The following is a 20,800-nucleotide window of genomic DNA, read 5'->3' on the forward strand; positions in this document are numbered from 1 at the left end:
TGTTATGAAGACAATGGTTAGGAGGAAAAAAACTTATGAAAGAATTTAGTGAATCAGTGATTCCTGCTTACCTAAAAAGGGTTTAAATGACGTACATATCTCACAATCTCAAATTTGGTACCTTTTATTCATTTTTTTTTTTCATGCATCCTGGGAAACATATCTTCAGCTAAAAGAGTGAAGAAAAACTTGAGGCTTGATTTACAAAAATTAAAGCCACAACTAGGCCTTGGATCAAGGTTGTGTCCTGGGCCTGGAAAGCCTCATCCTTCATTGGCTCAAAGCTTTCCTGCCCCGAGGAAAAAGAGTTAAGAGTCTTAAGCTAAAGCAGCTCTTCTGCCATGTGGGACTCTGACTTGGTTGACCCTCTCCCAAATTGTTGTAATCCTGAGTCTGGAATGGATATAGATCCGGCTGGGGTGAAGGCTGCCTCCTGCTTCTGGGTGGCTTGGGGTCTTCTGAGCAGGCCTGGGTGGGGGTGGGAGCTACGGTGGAGGAAAAGCAGGTAACACCAGCAAGCTGGCCAAATCTGTGCAAGATCCATGCCTCCCTTTCCACTTCCCATCCCCCAACCAAATTGTGCTCTTTAGAAATCATACCTATTAGACATTTACACCTTAGTGTGAATTTTAAGGTCCTATGCTAACTCACCCAGGGTTATTTACCTTTTAAGCTTGGGCTTTGATGGTAGAAGAAAGTAATTCATCCCTATTTAAATAACTTCCAGTATGCAAACATGAGGAGGGTTTTGGTGGAAAAGGATTTGAAAGGGAAATAGGAAACTCTCTAAGTTAGATAGTGCAGGGCTGGGAATAAACTAGTGAAATCCCCTCTGCCAGAGCCAAAGAGAGGTAGCACAGTGGGCTAGAGATGGAAGAAAGAGAAACTGTAGGGAGACTACCTTGGTTTATTTATTTTATTTATTTATTCAGATGGAGTTTCGCTCTTTTTGCCCAGGCTGGAGTGCAATGGCATGACCTCGGCTCATTGCAGCCTCCGCTTCCCAGGTTCAAGTGATTCTCCCGCCTCAGCCTCCCGAGTAGCTGGGATTACAGGTGTGTTCCACCACGCCTGGCTAATTTTGTATTTTTTGTAGAGATGGGGTTTCACCATCTTGGCCAGGCTGGTCTCGAACTCCTGATCTCAGGTGATCCGCCTGCCTCAGCCTCCCAAAGTACTGGAATTACAGGCATGAGCCACTGCACTCAGCCTGGTGCCGTATTTTTTCACACAATTTTAGTATGAAATTGTATAAAACATACAATTTTAGTACGATTACTAAAAAGCAAACTAAATCAGGAGTCTACCTCCAGAATAGGAAACACCTCAGTCTCTGATTCTGTTTGTGAAGACGTGAGTGTAATAATGTGCCCTCTTACATTCATATTCTTTACTCTAAGACGCTGACAGTAGCTCTCTCAGCCTGAATTGTCAATATTACCTGCACCAAACTTTGGCAAGATAATCATTGAGCTATAAGGCTCCAATTACTATCAATTATAAACAAGGATCATTACATTTTTTATTTTAAAAACAGCTAATACATTCACATGGTTGAAGAATCAAGACAACATGGAAAGTATGAATCAAGGCATCTCATTCCTATACTGGTGCCTGCTCTCCACTTCCCTGGCCTTGAAGTGTATAGCCAGTTACATCGGCTTCTTCTATACCCCACAGTGTTCCTGTAAATGTAAGTGTATTTTTTATTCTACCCCACCTTTTTAATGCAAAAGATAACATACGGTTTATACTTAACTTGTCCAACCCATGGCCCACGGACCGCACGCACCCCAGGATGGCTTTGAATGAGTCCCAACACAAATTCGTAAACTTTCTTAAAATATTATGAGTTTTTTAGCGATTTTTTTAGCTTGTCAGCTATCGTTAGTGTATTTTACGTGTGATCCAAGGCAATTTTTCTTCTTCCAATGTGGCCCAGGGAAGCCAAAAAGTTGGGCACCCCTGGCTTCCACTGTTCTGTGTCCTTCGTTTTGATTTAAGTCTATATCCTGAGCTCCCTTCATATCGATGCACAGGGAGCAACAAGGATCTTAATGGTTCTGTTAATGAAGGCAGGGGCAGCTACTAAGTGGAGGAGAACTTGATATTTGAGTACACCCTCCTACTTCTTAGTTTTTCCCTTCATTAAAGTTTTCCCAGTTTTACATGTGTATGCAATCTTCCTGGAAGCAACAGAAGCGGAGCCAACCTTCCTCAAAGAAAGGAAGATGGATCACTTTAGCTATTTTTTCCCTTTCATCTAGAAAAGCACTTTTTTGGGGAACGTTTTTATACATGGCTTGAGCTCATTATCCAAAGTTGGTCATAAAAAGAGAGTTTGCGCCTGCTTTTGGCTTCATCAGTCACACTCCAGACTCACATCTTCAAACCGCCCCCTTCCCTGGTCTGAAGGTCCGAGTTTCCCACTGTGAGCTGAATGTTGCCACTGAGGTTTCCACCAGAGTGCCTTCTCCGTACCTGACACTGATCCAGGCTCTGAGGCTTCAGCACCATCGGGTAGACAGAGGAAGTTTCTGCTCTCCTGGGGCTTACACCATGGTATGCGGGGCAGAGGACATACACTGACAAACAAGAAACATTCAGGTAGTGCCAAGAGCCATGAAGAAAAAGAAAACAAAAAAAACATGAAAAGGGGCAAGACACTAAGTAGGTTATGACTTCGGGTTGGTGGTCAGGGGGCCCTTTCTGAAGAGGTGATGTGGAAGCTGAGCCAGCTATGGGAAGATGTGAGAGAAGAATATTCTAGGTAGGAGTTAGAGTGAGAGTGATATCCTTCAGAAACAAACTAAGCATTTGTCTGGCACCTCATGAACAAGTATAAAAACCTGGGGTTCATCACGTTTCCTGGAGACCCTTGCACTACTCCGATCCCCTCGGGATCTTATCAGTCTCCTGGGAGCCTCCTCGGAAGCCCTGGCAGCCCTTTTGCCCTCAGCCTGCCTTCCACCCCTACATCCCACTATTCCCAAAGTCTCTGCATCCGCCCAGCTAGTTTCCACTGTCACCACCTTTTGCCAGCCCTTATTGCCTCCTGTAAGGTTACACTGAAATTTCAAAAGAAACAAACCTTCAAGGCAATTGGAGAGAATGACAACTTGACAGTAATTAGGGCCCCACAGTCTTGGTTTGTTTTCATTACTTTTACATGGTTATGACCTGGCCCCTTCCCCTACCAAAAAAGATCAAGACTATTTCAAATCCTTACCTTGGAACTGTGGGCTTTGTTTGGTGGCTGACTGTTCCTTTTGTTTGTTTAAATCGTGCAACTTCTTTATCTCCTTTATTTATCTCACCTAGCTTGAATAGCTACTTGTCGGGAAATTGATTACCTTTGTTATGCACACAGTTACAAATGTGTAGAAAGTATGAGACAGAAAGAAAATACTTAGTCTCTGGATCTAAGATGTTGTGTCCGCATACATAGCCAGGAGATAACTGAAGAAATGATCTACTTGTTTAAGCAAACACAAAAATAAGTGTTTTTGTTTTGATCTAAGTCACTTAGCACAAATAAAGACTTCTGAAGATAAATTTTTAAAAGAACCTACAGAAGGAGCAGGGCCCACGCCCCCTGCCTGTGAATACGCCTGTGTTAGTTTAATATCCAGGCCCCAGGTCTCCAGCTCTAGAGCCCCAGTAGGTGGACCTGCAGGGCCTCAGGGACTCCTTTCTCTCTGGGATCCCAGGAGTCTGATATGATATGGCAGACCAGCCTGCTCCTGGGGTATGGGACTGCTTCCCTTTCTTCCTGGGCTGTGCTGGCTGATTATTTCTACGGAGGTAGGACTGAAGGAGAGGAACAGGCAGGGAATAGGAAACCCCATAACCTCGCAAGTCTAAAAGGGTAAATTTGGCACCAAGTTAGGGATGCAGGCTTTTTTCACATTTCTGTTTCTGGACAGCCCTTTGTGAGTATTCCGCGGTGAGTGAGGTTTAGTCAAGCAAACTAGAATGTCTTTTACATTACTTTTCTCATAGGAGCAGTGCCTCACACTTGGTGAGCATTCAGAGTAGGTTTGTTGACTAGATTTCACTTGTTCATTCAGCAGATATTTTATTGAGCACTTACTTTGAGTCAGGCATAATTCTAAGGATTGGGGATACAACAATGAACGGACAGACAAAAGTTCCTGTTCCTGAGGAGCTTACATGTTTTGAAACATTGGGAGCAATTCCAGTTCTGCCACTTCATATAGGGATGATCCCAGGAAAGTATTTTCCCTAGTTCAGTTTTCTTCTATCTGTCAAAAAGTTTGACTAAAGCCTTTGAAGACCACGGCCTGGCTCCAGTCTCAGCCCTCCCCAGCTGCCTGCCCATGTAACTCTCTCTGAGCTTTGGTTTTCCATCTGAAAAATAGGCATGATAATGCCTTATTAGAGATATTGTGGTATTAAATAGATAGCATACATAAAGTACTGTGTGTCGTATACAGTAAGTGCTAAATGACTGCCATTATTATTACTAGGTGCTCTTGAGGATATAATAAAAAATTCATAAAGTATAGTTTCTGTCCCACTGGGATTCAATATCTACTCAGGAGGCCAGACTAAAAGCAAGACATAATCACTGAGCAATGCCAGAGAGCATATAATTAAGTGGTTCAGTAAATTGTAGGGTGCTAACTATAAATGCCATAGGAATTCAGAGGAGGAAAAGATGGATTTAGGCTGCTGGAGGGTTGGACTTGTGCCTGGATCTGCAGGAGAGGCATAAAGGAAGATTCAAAGGGCCTTTCTAGGCCCAAGGACTGAGGCAGAGGTGAGCGTGTGGGTGGTAAGAAGTTGGCTGTATGGAAAGGTAGAGTCAAATCACAGCAGGCAGGGAAAGCCCAGCAATGGAATTTAGACTTCGTATGAGAAGAGAAAAGAGACATCAGTCTTAAAACTCCCACTCAGGTCAATCTAGGTCAACAGAAGAGAGAGGAGAATACTACTGTCGTTCACTCTGGGTCCTCACCCTCAGTAAGGAAGGCAGACTGGTGGGTGGGTAACGGAGGAGGGGTCCTAAATAGGGCTGTTTTGGGGAGATGTGAGAACTTATTAACAACCCCCATAACACTAGTCAGGGATTAAGTTAGTAGGCTTGTGAAAAGCACTTTAAAACTAAGCAGTTTGATTTTTAGTGTTAATTTCAGGGTATATTGTAACCTGTAGGGATGGCGCTACTATTTGACTTGCCAGTCTGGGGCAGGAGATTATAAGAGTTGGTAGAAGCATAGAGAGGACAAACACCAACCTTTTGTGCTTGCCTCCTTCCCACCTCTCTGCCACCTTTCTCATACAGCTGAGGCTGGCAGTGGGGCTCAGGACATTAACACTGCTGCTTCGTTTCAGGGTCAGATTCCCTATTTGACCAGAGGATCTTGTGATCTGTGCTTTCTGTTTCCATCCTTTGGTATGAATGACCATCACAAGCAGTGTTCAGAAGACATGCAGTTAGGCATGCCCAGTAGTGAAAAGGATCCTTTATATCTCACCTTATTTAAACCTCGAGGCTCAAAACATTTTGCAAATACCAACGCAGTGGTCTTCTTCAAAGCCTAGATAAGGTAAAAGTCACAAAATAAGGTTAGATAATGCTTGCAGGTTGATGTTATCATAATGGCTAGGAACCTGAGTAGAAAAACATCAATATGCAATAATCCAATTCAAGTATCAGGGTAGGAAAACCGTGTTCCTACTTTTCAGATTAAAAAAGAAAAGCAGAGAGCAATCAGATAATCTGGGCTTGCTGAAGCTGAGGGAAAGGGTAGGCAGAGAAGTAGGCCCCCAAAGTCCTCTAACACATCACACTAGGTGGCTGCAATCAGAACATTCATTGGTGGGATGACTAAATTAATGTAACCAAGTGTTCTTTGTTAAAAATTTATTTTATAGATAGTTTTCTTAATTTTTAACTGTAGTAAAATATATATAACATAAAATTTATCATCTTAACCATTTTTTAAATTATTATTATTATTTTGAGAGAAAAAAAGCATCTCACTTCTTGCCCAGGCTGGAGTGCAATGGTGCAATTAGAAATCACCGCAGCCTAAACCTCCAGGGCTCAAGCCATCCTCCCACCTTAGCTCTCAAGTAGCTGGGACTATAGGTGCACACCACCATGCCTGGCAATTATTTTATTTTATTTTATTTTATTTTATTTTATTGGTAAAGACAGGGTCTCGCTTTGTTGTCCAGGCTGGTCTCAAACTCCCAGGCTTAAGCAATCCTCCAGCCTCAGCCTCCCAAAGTGCTGGGATTATAGGCATGAGCCACTGTACTGGCCTCCATCTTAACCATGTACAGTCAAGATATGCAGTTCAGTAGTGTATTAGTTCGTTCTCACACTGCTATGAAGAAATACGCGAGACTGGGTAATTTATAAAGGAAAGAGGTTTAATTGACTCACAGTTACGCAGGGCTGGGGAGGCCTCAGGAAACTTACAATCATGGTGGAAGGGAAAGCAAACACGTCCTTCTTTACATGGAAATAGGAGAGAGAAGAATGAGAGTGAAGGGTGGGGGAAAGCCCCTTATAAAACCATTGGATCTTATGAGAACTCATTCACTATCATGAAAACAGCATGAGGGTAACTGCTCCCATGATTCAATTACCTCTCACCAGTCCCCCCAGTGACATGTGGGGATTATGGGAACTGTAATTCAAGATGAGATTTGGGTGGGGACATGGCCAAACCATATCAAGTAGTTTTAGTGCATTCATTTGTTGTGCATGCAATCTCCACAATTCTTTTGATCTTGCAAAGCTGAAACTGTACCCATTAAACAATAACTCCCCATTCCTACCCCCTCACTAAACTCTTGACAACCACCATTCTACTTTCTGTCTTTGTGAATTTGACTATTCTAGGTACCACATATAACTAGAATCATACAATATTTATCCCTTTGTGACTGGCTTATTTCACTTAGTGTAATATCTTCAAAGTTCATCCATGTTGTAGCATGAGTCAGAATTTCCTTCCTTTTAAAGGCTGAACAATATCCCATTGTATTCATATACTACAGTTTGTTTATCCATTCATCTGTCAGTGGACAGTATTTATTTATTTTTAAGGTGACTTTTTAAAATTTAATGTTTTGTATGGGTTACACATTCACATGGTTCAAAATTCAAATATTATAGAAAAGTAAATGTTGAGTCTCTCTTCTGCCCCAACAGCCACCTAGCTTCTTTCTCCATAAGCCACCAGTGTAATTTGTTTCCTGAAGATCCTTCCAGAACTGTTTACACACATGTACAAATGGTAGCATAGTATACATGTTGTTTGGCAACTTGCTTTTTTGACTTAACATTTCTTGGAGATATATATGTTCATAAAATGTATATATACATGTACATTGTATTAGTCAGAGTTCTCCAGAGAAACAGAACCAGTAAGATACAGAATCTATCTGTACAGACACACACACACACACACACACACACACACACACACACAGAAGGAGATTTATTATGAGGGATTGGCTCACGTGATTATGGAGGTTAAGAAGTTCTGCGATCTGCTATCTGCAAGCTGGAGACGCAGGAAGGCTGGTAGTGAAGTTCTAGTCCAAGTCTGAAGCCCCAGGAACCAGAAGCTCTGATGTTTGAAGACAGAAGATAGATGTCCCCGCTTAAGCAGAGAGAACAAATTTGCCCTTGTTTAGTCTTTATGTTTGAGTCAGTCCCTTGACAGATTGGATTATGTCCACCCACGTTAGGGAGGGTGGATTTTCTTTACTCAGCCTACCTTCTCAAATGCTAGTCTCTTCTGGAAACACCCTCACAGACACACCCAGACATAATGTTTTACCAGTCATCTGAGTATCGCTTAGCCCAGGCAAGCTGACATGTAAAATTAACCATAACAGCCGGGCGCAGTGGCTCACGCTTGTAATCCCAGCACTTTGGGAAGCCAAGGCGGGCGGATCGTGAGATCAGGAGATCGAGACCATCTTGGCTAACACAGTGAAACCCCATCTCTACTAAAAATACAAAAAATTAGCTGAGCATGGTGGCACATGCCTGTAGTCCCAGCTACTCAGGAGGCTGAGGCAGAAGAATTGCTTGAACCTGGGAGGCGTAGTTTGCAGTGAGCCGAGATCATGCCACTGCACTCCAGCCTGGATGAAAGAGAGAGAATCTGCCTCAAAAAAAAAAAAAAAAAAAAGCAAGAAAGAAAAGAAAAATTAACCATCACATGCATACATACACCATCTACATATCTGTATAATGTTCTTCTCTGTAATGTATTTGTCAAGTCCTCTATTGATTGATATTTAAATTGTTTACAATCTTTTGCAAATAATTCTACAATTGGAAAGTAACATGTTACATTTGTCATTTTACACAAGTGAGAATACTTGTAGGATAAATTCTTTGAAATGGAACTACTTCATCAAGTGTTCATTTGTCAAAATGTGAGATTGTGATAGATATTGCCAAACTGACTTACATCAATTTTTACCCCTACCAGCAATGTATGAGGTTGCTTCTTTACACCTTTTATATGATGAACTACTTACTATTTAATCTAAAGTAGTTCAAATGTTAGGAACACTGTAAACGATGCCACAGCCCTATGAAAAGAGCATTGTTCTTCCTTCTTTTTCAGTCTTCTCTTTGGGCAATTTTTGCGCCAAACTTCTGCATTTTTGACTAGGCTGATTCAAGTTGCAGGAATAGGGAAAAGAGATAGCTTAGGTTTGGCCCTGGGATAGGGAGCATTTCACCCAGGCCGTCTGAAGTGAGTGAGTGAATGCTCTTGTCCAATAGCTGTTTCATGACCTTCCTGAAATGACGGTGGTGGTCTGCATACAAAGTTTCCCACATAGGTGTCCACATCATCAAACCCCCTTCACCATCAGCCCTAATTAGCCACCTCCTAAAGCTGAGCAGGATGTGCAACTCTGTAGCCCGCAGACTCTTCCTCCAGGCCAGGCGCCAGCCCTTCCAGCTCAGTAGGACTCTCTGGGAGAGTCTAACACAGTTGCAACCTGACTGGGCTCTTCCCAGAGTAAAGACCAACACTCTCACTGCCTAATCTTTATCAAACACTAGCTGTTTAAAAGCCATTTCAAAGAGAGGTGTCTCGAGTTCCCTGATTTGTTTTGACAGCTAATGATCTAAGTGCCATTTAGCATTGTGAACACAGACAGCAGAATGACAGAGTGGGACTGGGACCTGGCCAACCCCTTCTAGCCCAGCACATAGTAGTAGGTGCTTATTGGGTGTTCCTCATGTATCTCACTCAAGCCCCATAACCACCCCTTCAAGTATTATTTCACCTATTTTATAACCAAGATTCCAGAGAAGCAAAGTAACCTGCTCCAGACAATGGAGCTAATTGATGGTAGAGATCAGGTTTTAACGTTGGTATTGTGCCCACATCTCCACTGGACCTTCCTGTTGCAGCTTTTCCTTACGGCGCACCTCCTGCCTGGAGAGTCCTCACCACTCCCGCCAGCCCTTCACCCTGCGTGGTCTGGAACTGGCTCATTAGGAGGCCTGTGGCCAGCCCAGCACAGATGCTTATCAACCTTATCAACTGGAGCTTTCGGAGGGGCTGAAGGCAGTAGGAGATAAAAGGAAAGCACCACCCAGTGTTCCTAGAGAGTGTTGGAGTCCAAACTAAACTTCAAGCACTTCCTCCTGTCTGGACTGCCATTCCCCCTATATGCTCATCATGGCCCCTGGCCCTGGCTTGTCCCTGTCACCCTTGAAGAGTCACTGATCTCTCTCTCTGCCCTTGGGCCAAGCCCTCCCCCTCTCTGCTCCCATAGCAACCACTCCCAACACAATGAATTATAAAACTGTTCCCTCCTCTGTCAACACTCACTAGGAGCTTCTTGAGAGTGATATTTGATATCGTTAGGTGCTCACCTTTTTAGCCCCAGTTCCTCACTCAGAATAGACCTGTCCTAAAGTTTGTTAACCTGAACTGAAATCTCTCACCTGATCCAATAGTACGTGGGTAAGAGCCAGGAATCAAAGATGAAGCCAAAAGACCATTTGGGGAGGTGAGCCACAGAGTGGGCAGATCCAGAACCTTTGCTTGGGAAAAGATGCCTGAGGTCCTCCTTGGGGGTGGCAGCCCCATATTCATGGGTGGTCAATCTAGGTTATAGAAAAAGGGTCAGAGTAGAACATGCCCATCCCATCCCTGAAAGTCCTGGATTCAGGCCCCACCTCTCCTGAGAAGTCCATTCGGCCTGCTTCAACGCCATAGATTTCTCTTTTTTCTCTAATTCCAAAGCAGTCTTCCTGTGCATTCTTGTATGTGGCTTTGTTCTAACTGGACATGACTTTGGACATATAATGTGTTTCTCCAAATCCTTACAGCTAACCCTCATTTAGCACAGTCTATTTGTCCAATGCTGTTCTAGGCCTAGATATGTATTTGATCTCATTAATCTTCACAGTGACCCTACATGGAAGGTACTATTATTATAACCTTTCTACAGAAATAGAAATTGAGGCACAGACGTGTTAAGTAGGTTGCCCAAAGTCACATAGTTAGTAAGTGGTAGGGCCCAGAATCAAACTCAGGTAGTCTGGCTTCAGAGTCTATGTTCTTAATCATCCCAAGTGGAATGGAAGCCCCTGAAAAGTCACACTTTCGCCCACTCCCCACCAATCTGTGGAGCCCTGCATACTGAGTAAGAATCTCAGTAACATCCTTTGAAGAACAGTGAGTAATAGGATAGCTGACCCAGACCTGCCTATGCCTGGGGATGTTATAGCTTAGGTCGGGGCCACCTGGGTTTCAAAAAGTGTTAGCTCTTTTTGATGTCCCTTTATGGCATTACGACCAAGGGTGCCTTTGGGTGTAGATCATGTCTTGGAGATCTTCTCCTCCTAGCCTTCCCCTTTCTGTGGATCTCTGCTGATTTATTCCCAGTAATAAGGAAAGAAAGCTGGCAGGCACTTTTCCCAAGGAGTGTTAGTGTGTGTTTGTTCTTCATTAATGAGATGGTGGAAACCATGCCAGCTGGAGTTTTACTAACCTGAAAGCCCTTGAATCTGACCTTTCCAGTATGGCCTTCAGTCTAGGAAGTAGACACCAGAAGCTGACGGTGACAGAGCAGGTGAGTTTTATAGGTTGGAGGTATCCTAGGGTTGCGGGGGAACTGGGAGTTACTATTCCCACTGTCTTAGGTGGGGGTGGAGGAAGTAGATCTTTAGCTTCACAAACAAATGGGGTAATTACACAGTCAGATACTGCTCTTGCATTCATTTATAGTTCTTAGGAGGGTGAGGAAGAGAGAGAAAAAGGGGATGGACCTGCTGGGATAACATGAATTAGATCTTGGATAACAGATTTCTGACCAGCTCATTTTCCCAAGGTGCAGCATAGGAGAGCTTTTCCTCTACTACCCAGGCCTCTTTGGGGCTCAATTTGCATTAAGCATAAAGTTAGTGCTTGGAGTGTGTTTACTCTCATCTGGAAGTGGGTCATAGCATTCTACCATCAGGAAAGTAAACCAGCCCTAAATACCACATTGAGAACACCAAGGGTCTCGGTTAGCCACTTAGCGCTGGGGCTTGACGAAGGCGCTCCTGCACACCCCACCCCCTCGAAATCGAACCACAGTGATTTATGCCAGGTTAGAAGTAAAGGAGGCTGCTTTTAGTTATTTCACTGAATGTGCCTCCTGCAGGGTGGCCAGCTGGTGAAACACCCGTGTGGGCTGCTCAAGTTTTCATATTGATTTGCAAAGGCTCCCACTGATCCAAATGTCATAGCTGGTCTAGTATTCAAAGTTTAAATTCCTTGATTCGGGTCAACTGTTTTGTGCAAACCGAACCTGATGACAGTCTGCCCAGAATGAGTAAGTATGAACACTGATTCTAAGATGACATGACAGATCTTCAAACAAAGAAATCCGAACTTGCATATTTGCAGTGTTCACCTGCGAGGTCGACACTGACATTCTTCTTGTTCATGAAACAGTTTTGGAATCTCTCTTTGGAACTCCAGAATTTACAGTACCTTCTTTTGCATGCCTGAGGAATAGCCAAGATTTGGTTTAACTGAGGGTGCATTTGATTTTTGGAAACTATCAAAAATAATTTAGAGCCTAATCTGGTGTGTCAGGCCAGTAATCACATTGGGTGATACTATCTGGAACCAAAAAGCATAATTATCAAGTAATAGATTTAATTTTCCTCCTGAACCAGCCCTGAAGGCTGCCGAAAAGAAGAATATAGTTGTTTTAGGCAATTGCTGCTTCCCAAAGTATTGATATCAACTTTAAAGGGCTAGTATTTACTTGGCTAAAAAGGTTATGAATTACTTGGGTTTTAAAAAATCATTCTTATTACTTAAAATCACACACATTTATGTAAAAACTCCTCCTTCTCTTAAACAACATGTGATTCCATTGGCGTTTGACCTTATTAACCAGCACTGTTTTTCCTGTATTTGTCATAGGCCATTAATTTATTTCAATAGTCCTACCATCGATCCTGTGTTTTCATTGGCAGCAGTCCAGTTCCTGAATGTACTGCCGAGCAAGGAGCAAGTAGTTTATCATAACAAGGGGCCAGGATTATTGTCGAGAAAAGCAGAGGGAGGTCGCATCTGCCCTGCTGGCCAGGGGCTGGAATTTGATGTGGGCTTCTTTTTTATCCAGGGCAGTTGTTCCAGGGAGGTCACCCTCTGCTGTTCAGTTCATTTCACTGTGATTTGCTAAGCGCTAAACCTGTGCCTGGTATTGGACTTGGCACTTGAGAGGGTTTGAAGAGAAGGAGAACATGGTTGCCCCCCTCTCCCCCCAAGGGAGCTCATCAATAACTAACTGCAAGTGAAGAAAAGGCAAACGGCATGAAAGAGGTGCAAATAAAACGCCATGGGGCCACACAGGGGGAAAGACAGAAAAAGGCATCCCAAAGCGGGGGGGGACTGGAGGCACTGCCCGCAGAGAGTGGCAAAGGTGGCATTGGCAGTGTGGCCAGAGCCCAGGTTGGTGCAGAATCTGCAGTCACCTACCCTTCTTCCAACAACCGAGTTCCCAGCCAAGCAGCAGCAAGCCGGGCCAGTTCCGTGTATGGGATTACAGCGTTAGGTGAGAAGTTAATCACAAACATGAATCAGCCTTGTTTTTCCCTTCTAGGCTCAGCTCCCGAGCTCTGCAGGGGAGTGGGCAGGGCCCCTCGCTGTATGTACAGGAAATCATACTGGGGGAAACATGAAGCCAGCCATTTCTCACTAGGGCCAAGCTGTTACCTGCATCTTGAGATTACAGGGGAATTTATTACGTTACATAGGAAGAGAATCCCCTTGGTGTGACAGGCAGGAAGAAAAACCATTCATGGGCCAACTGACTTCTTTGGTTCCACCCAGGCTGTGACCACTGGGCAGTGTCCCATTTCAGGGCCCCCCCACCCCCTCCCCGCCACCCCCTCCCCGCCACCCCCTCCCCACCACCCTGCTCTGTAGCTCCTCTGGGTTGAAGGCATCTAGGTCAGAAACCCTTTTGTGCTAAGGTTTCTGTTCTCTGTTTTCTCCCAGCCCAGATGGCCAGCCTATACAGAAACTCCACTTGTCTAAACCAGCAGGACTGGGTTAGGCCCTGTGGTTCTGCCAAAAACCCTTCCCTTCCTAACCCTCTCCTGGAATGTCCCACACTCTTGGTCACTCTTATGTTTCCTCACATTCTTACTACTTCAGCTCTAGAGCATCCCACTCGCCACCTAATATTTGCAGGGTGGCTGTCACTTGCAAAGACTGGTGACGGTGTCTGTCTCCATCGTGTTGGAACGCTCTGGCCCTGTTTTCAGATTTCATAAATGCCACCCCTCTGTCTTGATGCTGACCTGACTGGGCAGCCTTTTAGTGAATGCTATGCTTGGCTCAGAGTCACGCCATCATGAAGTATTTCCCTCCCTTCTGAATTCTGTTTGCAAAATCCTCAGTTGCCAGCAGCTCCCTACGAAGAAAAGGCCTCGATATCATCAGAGGAAAGTAAACCTCTCTAGATTCTTAGTAAATCTTAGTAGGTAGCCAGTATTGCAAAGTGTTTTATTTATTTGCTTCTTTCATTTCTTTTAGAGCACTAAAGTTACTACATGCAACTAATTAATCAGAAAACTTTAGTGACTTTGACTTCATAGGTCACTGCACAAGCCTACTAATGTTCGAGAAATTCCATTTAACTCTGGGTTTGAATGTCACATTTATTTATGTAGCAAAAGGAGTCTACTTCTTTTTCTTTTTTTTCCTTCTGCCCCAAGAAATGTTCATCTGGGAAACAAGAGCTACAGAATACTAGCACCAAAAGGGTTTCTTACTATTAAAACGTAAGTCAATCTCAAAGTTGGAGTCAAAATTAAAGTGGACTTTGGCAGTTTGATCTACAAGAGAAAACTCCTGAAGGGAGTGGATGGCCCAAAGATGGCAAGCAGGAGAGGACTGAGGAGGGATGAGAAGAGCGCACAGGAAAAGTCACACACAACACATCATTCAGGGAGGTTTTCTCCCTTCCTAACCAACAGAGCTGCACAGGGGAAGGCCCAGATAATGTGTGTGACCAGACTTCTTCCCCAGGGGTTAGATATGTGTCCTTTTAACATAGACACACATACACCAGAGGTTAGGCACACACAACACCCCTAAAAGTCAAAATCACTTGTTATTAACAAAGCCCATGCTCACATCTGGGCAAAGGCAGAAGGGAACAGGACGAGATCACACACAGACACGCACACACGCACACACTCACCCGAGACACAGATAAACAACATGCTGCCTGGAGCTGTCACCTCTCTCTGTAACAGACTGCAGGGGTCTTCTCTTGGGCCTCTCCTGGTGCCTTTCAGGGCTAATTGTTTTCTCAGACCTCTGTTTTTACTTTCAACACAATTAAACACATTAACAGCTCAGCTCAGCCAAGATATGCCAAGACCATGGGTTGGGGGCAGAAGGGAAGTGGTGCCTAGAAGAGGTGCATAGGGTGGGTGAGGAGACGGGGGTGGGCCTGTGGGGATGAGGGAGTTGGAGCATGAGCACCAACACTTTGGAAAACATCTGTGCCTCAAAAAAAGCTCATAGCCAACCCCAGGAACCAAATTCACAAAAAGTCTCAGTGGAAGGTGGTGGCCTCATGCTGAGGCAAGCTGTTTGTGGCACAGGCCGTGATGATGGCAGATGGAAGGCTCAACAGTTAGAAGAGTTTCTGGCTTTCAGATGAGACTTGACAACAGCCCCTGGCAAATTGACGTCATGCTAGATTCTTAAAAACCCTGTGGTTTGGTCACCTTCCAACCTACCTGCTCACTTGGATGTTCCAAGAAGGTCACCTGAGTGAGGCACTCTTCAGATGTGGGGTTTTACACTGTTCAACAGCTGATGAATTTCAACTCTGCTGCAACTTCCTTTCTAGGTAAGTGAGGGAAGTTTTAGGGAAATGAATCAAATTTCCCTCACACTGACTCAAGTGGAAGAATTAGTCCTTTAATTCTGAAGGATGGTTGAAAAATGCTAATGGACATTTATATTCAGAAAATGGAAATAACTTTTCTAAAATTCCAGTCAGTTTTCCAAATACTTCCCACTGACGCACCGAGGATGTGTTCTAGTTCTTTCGACACAAAGCACATATTTAGGTAGCCCCCATATAAAGGAACGAGATACACAGAACCTCCCCACTGAAGGATAGGCGGTGCATGGAGACAGTGTGTCTTGAAGATTCATGTTCCAGGAGATGCCCAGGTGGCTAAATGGTGTGCTGGGCCCAGTGCCTTGCTGTGGCCTTCCCCCACACCATTCTACCTCGCCAGCAACTGCTCAGTGGCAGAAGACCAACAACATTCTATATGTGAGGAATCAGAGGCCTTTCCAGAGAAACAATGCCTATCCACCGAGGGAGGGGCCTGGGGCCCAGTAACTGAAGGGAAAGCTCAGAATTGAAAGAAATGTTGCAGAATGTCTAACGGGTTTCAGTGAAGATGCCATCTCCTAATGGGCCTACAACCCCCAGAAGGCCCAGCACTTTGTTAGATGCACAGGACGCAACGTGGAGCTCCATCCTCATGCAAAATTTATAACACAATCAATCCATGGAGTCCGTTTCCCCAATTGGAAGAGGCTTTTAGTGTGTTTAAATGCCGAAGAGAAAGAACTAGTATATACAGAGAGAGGTAGAAGATACTGGACAGGAAGAGAGATTGGGGAAGAGGCAAGAAGCAAGAATCCAGAGAACAAGTGGAGGGGTTGGTCATGAACAAAGGAGGCAGCCTCTTTCCCTGTCATAGGAGGGTAGGACCTGGCTACAATTGGGTTTATAGGTTTGGAGTCTGAGCTGCTCACCTACACTGTTCGAATTTTGTGTATAGGCAAGAGCTGGCATATATCACCTAAGTATTTTTGCAAGCACTCGGTCTTACGGAATTGGAGCTGAAAAAGGGGAAAGAGAACAGTGGTGAGTGGTCAGGATCCTGAAAGGAGCAAGGCTGTGTGACAGGAGTCCCTTGTATTTGTGTAATGTTTTTGACATTTTTCTAAACTTTTCACTTGGAGTGCTAAGAGTTAATCAGAGAAGCTGGAAGACACCCTGGAGATGTTACTCATGCAGTGCCCAGAGATGACAGGTCTAGCAGATCCTGGAGGCGGAGCCCTTGGTTCAGCAAAGTCTTTAGGGGCCAGGGAGGAGCAATTTCAGCCTAGGCCTGGGTGTACTCTCTGGTGCTCAGTCAGGAAAGATGACAGCAGAGCTGCTGCATGACACCTATTATTGTTCTACCTGGAAAATCCCTTAAATGTGAGCATTTAAATTATGCCCTCTCTCTGTCATGTTAAAAATGAAATCACCTATACCTAGTTATTTCAAATGAAAGCACCTTATTCTTAGGGTTAGTGACTTTGCTTTTACGATGCCGTGTCTCCAGACTCTCACACAACACCTGGCACATAGCAGTCACACAAGAACTCCTTGAGTAAATGAATGTCTGTAGGAGAAGAAAGTACCAAGAATAAAAATGAGAAAATAATTTGGAAATGGCTGAAAACCCACTGAAGCAATTTCTACTTCCTCTCCATCCTTATGGATTAAAGGGTTAATTTGACATTTGAATGAAAGATTTTAAATCCTTAACTTCATTATCCATCCACTGTTAACATCTTGTTTGTAGATCCTTTTAGATCTCTTTTTATATACGTATTTTTTTCTTTCTCCCATTTTGCATTAATGGGATCGAACAACACATCTTATCTTATGAGCTGCTTTTCTCTTAGCAGTACGCTTTAGACATCTTTTCCCAATGTCAATAGATACCATTTTGGTGTCTAGTTCTACGTGACAGTAAATGTTGTGGGTAGACATAAGGTCACTACCCAAAGGACTATGGGGAACCCTGGCGACATCTGCATTTAAGGGGCAGGCAGAAGAAGAGGGACTCATGAGAGACTCAAAAATGGGCCAAAAAGATGAGGGAAAAGCATGGAAAAGTAGTAACACAGAAGTAAGTAAGGAAGAAGTTTCAAGGAGGAAGAAGTAGCCACTGGCCCAAAAACTGCTGAGAAGTTTGATTAGTCAAGGACTGAGAGGTAGAATTAATTCAGCAAGAGGTGAGTATGCTATGCTTTCCACTGTCTCAACTTCCTCATGCTGTGAAATGAGAAAGGAGATTCTTGTCTGTTTACCACCTGGGCAGGAGCATTCTTTGACTTAAAGTGAGGTGAACTTTGTGTTTTGGAAAGGTATTGGTTAGAATCACATTTAGCTGCATTTAAGAGAAACCCCAATACAAAAGACTTGACCAAATGGATTTTATTCTGCTCAGCCGGGAAGAAATTTTGAGGCAGGCAGACAAAGGGTTGCTACAACTGGTCAAGGTAGTCAGCAAGGACTCACACCCCTTTAAGCTGCTGATCCGCCATTCTTTGCAGATTTCCTCCTTGCGGTTGCAAGGTGGCTGCTCTGCCACAAACCATCATGTTTACATTCCAGTCAGGAAGACAGACCAAAGGAGGATGTGCAAAATGTTCATATTATCTGAGTTTTTCCATTTCCATAAGAAACTCTACCCCCTAGATTTTACTTACACACCATTGGCCACAACTGGGTGGCATGGCTGCTCTCATGCGTCGGACTATCTGGAGATGGGAGTATTTTCTCCTGAGCACATTGCCAACCATTTCTTCTGACAAGGAAGAAGGAAACAGACCCTAGGGAAGCAACCAGTGGTATCTTCTACAGGATGATTATATGAGAAAGATTAGGCCTGAGCATAATGGCAGGCAGGCTTCTGAGGTTTAATAAGTCTCTTTGTAAGAAGCAAAAATATTAAAGCAATCCATTTAATTCTAACAGGAAGTAAAGAATAAATCATGATCAGTCCCAGGCTGGTTTTCCTCATAAAGTAGGTCAGTTAGAGGGATCAGTGTCAGCTAAACCTCTGTATTCCAGTCCTTTCAGTTTTAGTGACAGGCCCCTTATATTTTAAAATTTCACCTTGCAAAAATAGTTGGAAAAATCCAAGCTCAGCAAGTTGCTAGGAGACCTGAGGGACCTTACTGGGTGAGCCATCTGGGGCCTGAATTTCTCTTTCCTGATGACAGACGTGCCTGAAACCTGTTCAGTCTCCAAAGTTGGTTGGAGGTGGGTGGAATTTCAGCTCTGAGCAAACACAGAGAGATTCCCCATCACCAAGCCACAGCAACTTCTGCAGGGAAGAGCTGCCGCCAGTTCTCTGAAGTAGAAAGAGAAGCCAAACTGCTGAGGTAGAGAAAAGGTTTCCCAACCTTCTTTCATTAAGCAGTAACATAGCTACAGCTGTTCCATTTTCTCCACGGCTCCTCTGCCCTCATCCTGTTAGGGTTTTCTCCCTAGGGGGCTGGTCTCGAAACAGCATGCTACCAGGGGAAAGGGTCTGTGAGCTGCAGCCCACGATAGCTGAGGCCATCTGCAGATGCCTCGATAGATTGGCTTTTCCGCCAAGCCCCTGCCATCTCTCTGCCCCCATCTCCCTGCCCTCCACATTGCTAGAATGATATCTTTGTTAGCTAAATGTGATCGCATGCCAGAAGCCGTTCATCTAAATGAGCAAGTGCTTTCTGGGAATAGGCCTGATGAAAGAGAATCCAAGGAGAGCTCCGTCAGCCTGCCAAGCCCTGGCTGCTGAAAGGAAGGCCGTATTATTTTCAGAGGATGGGGTGTGCCAGGCCGGTGGTGAGACACCAGGAGGAGGCAGAGTCGTTTAGCAGGATCTTCATTCCTGCCCTGCTCTCTCAGCCCGGCACCCTCCCGCTGAGGATGCTAGATGGCTCTGGGGAAATTCCATTCTGTAATTCATTTAAGCAGGATAAACAGAGCTCCTGCTCTGGAAGATCCAGCCCTGAGCAAAAGGCACTTGGAGTCGACATGGGGGGCTCGAATGTCCCTGTGAAACATAAACATAAGGAGGCAGGAGACATGAGATGCAGCCAGCTCTGACCCCAAAAAGCCATGGGACCTGAGTAAGTGACTTTGCCTCTCTCTTTTGGTCTCTCAGTAAAGTGATGCTGGGCTTTGTGGATCCCCGAGGGGCTGCAAAGTTTTTTAGAGTTTCCACAGACATTATTTGATTTAAATTTGATTTAAAATTTTTCGACAACGTTAAAAAATAGGAGATAATCAAATATGACACGGATCAAATTTTTACCCACCAAAGACTGCCAATGTGTTCGTTATAATGCCGTGTAAACACCTACTTGTGGGCAAACCTTGGAATGAAGTTGTCCTGCCATCTGTTTAATAGAAGAGTATCTGAGGTTGCAAGGAAAGCTATCTTTAAAAAATAGAAAAAAAAAATACAGTTACCATGTGCAGCTAGTTATCTGAATAAGGATTTTCTCTATATTGCATAACCAAGCATTCCAGAAATAAGCAGGGCACAAAGGCAGACCTGACTCCTCTTATCCATCTAACTTCACTTTTTGAGGGCCAATAAAATAGCCTTATTACCTCAGTGATTAGCCTACAATTTACCTTCATTTTAACTTCAAAATGTATTAGCACTAATAAAACACTGCTTTGTCTAATTATCTGTGTAACTGTTCTAATATGGTTATATTACTAAAATGTTTGAAAATCACTAGAGCATAGACTGCAAATGGGCCTCAGCTATCACTAAGGTTCTTGGACCAGGGACCTAGATCAGGGAATCACCGAGACAGGAATGCCACATGAAAACCAGCGGCAGTGGACAAGCAGGTTTCATGGGGAGGGGACAGTTCAAGATACCTTCCACATAGCAAGCGCTCAGTAGCTGTTTGTTCATTGTCAACAAACAGAGCCAACCCTTGAAAGGGGTGTGAGTCTGTTCTAGATTCCTGAACATCCAGGAATTCGTAAAGGAGCAGGGCAAAGATGAGGGTGTAGCATTGGCAGGCAACGAGGAGATCAGACTGGCTGCCACAAAGTGTTTATGGGGGAGTGGGTGCAGTGGGAGAAGAGAACATAAACTTTGGACTTCCGAGAGTGACCTCTCAGCTGGTAAGCAGCCCTTAATCCTTGCTGCTGATTTCAGAAAATGATCTGTTTAGGACCACAGGCAGAACTGCTGCCTATTCGCCAGGAGAACCTTGTAACCTGTTGCCAGAGTGTTTGGTTTCGTAAAACTGGAAGGAACATGATACTCTCCCATCACTGTCACTTCATTCCTACAGTGCTGAGTTGAGACAGCAAGTCTCATGCTAGATAGGAATCACCTGGAATCTGTTAAAACACAGATTTCTGGACCTCACCTCTCAGAAATCCTGATTCAGTGAGTTTAGCACGAGGCCTGAGAATTTTCATTTCTAACAAG

At 44.2% G+C, this 20,800-nt stretch overlaps 2 long non-coding RNA genes across 3 annotated transcripts in view; one reads left to right on the forward strand and one right to left on the reverse strand.

Annotated features, from left to right (window-relative positions):
* Positions 1 to 10,630, reverse strand: part of LOC105475163 (uncharacterized) — a 37,673-nt gene extending 27,043 nt beyond the window's left edge. The window contains exons 1-4 of one of the 2 annotated variants that reach the window (XR_983177.2): positions 9,968 to 10,630; positions 7,504 to 7,613; positions 5,502 to 5,564; positions 2,482 to 2,585 (exon numbers count right to left, since the gene is read on the reverse strand). This is a non-coding gene — a long non-coding RNA (uncharacterized lncRNA). Of the gene's footprint in view, positions 1 to 1,370; positions 2,586 to 5,501; positions 5,565 to 7,503; positions 7,614 to 9,967 lie in introns of those variants that run through there. The other variant, XR_983176.2, reaches the window with a different exon arrangement.
* LOC139363850 (uncharacterized) overlaps positions 1 to 20,800 on the forward strand; it is a 51,100-nt gene that overhangs the window by 3,410 nt on the left and 26,890 nt on the right. The window contains exon 2 of the long non-coding RNA XR_011624918.1: positions 1,538 to 1,693. This is a non-coding gene — a long non-coding RNA (uncharacterized lncRNA). The remainder of the gene's footprint in view (positions 1 to 1,537; positions 1,694 to 20,800) is intronic.

This window comes from Macaca nemestrina, chromosome 6, assembly GCF_043159975.1.
Source record: "Macaca nemestrina isolate mMacNem1 chromosome 6, mMacNem.hap1, whole genome shotgun sequence".
In the NCBI taxonomy this organism is placed as follows: Eukaryota; Metazoa; Chordata; class Mammalia; order Primates; family Cercopithecidae; genus Macaca; species Macaca nemestrina.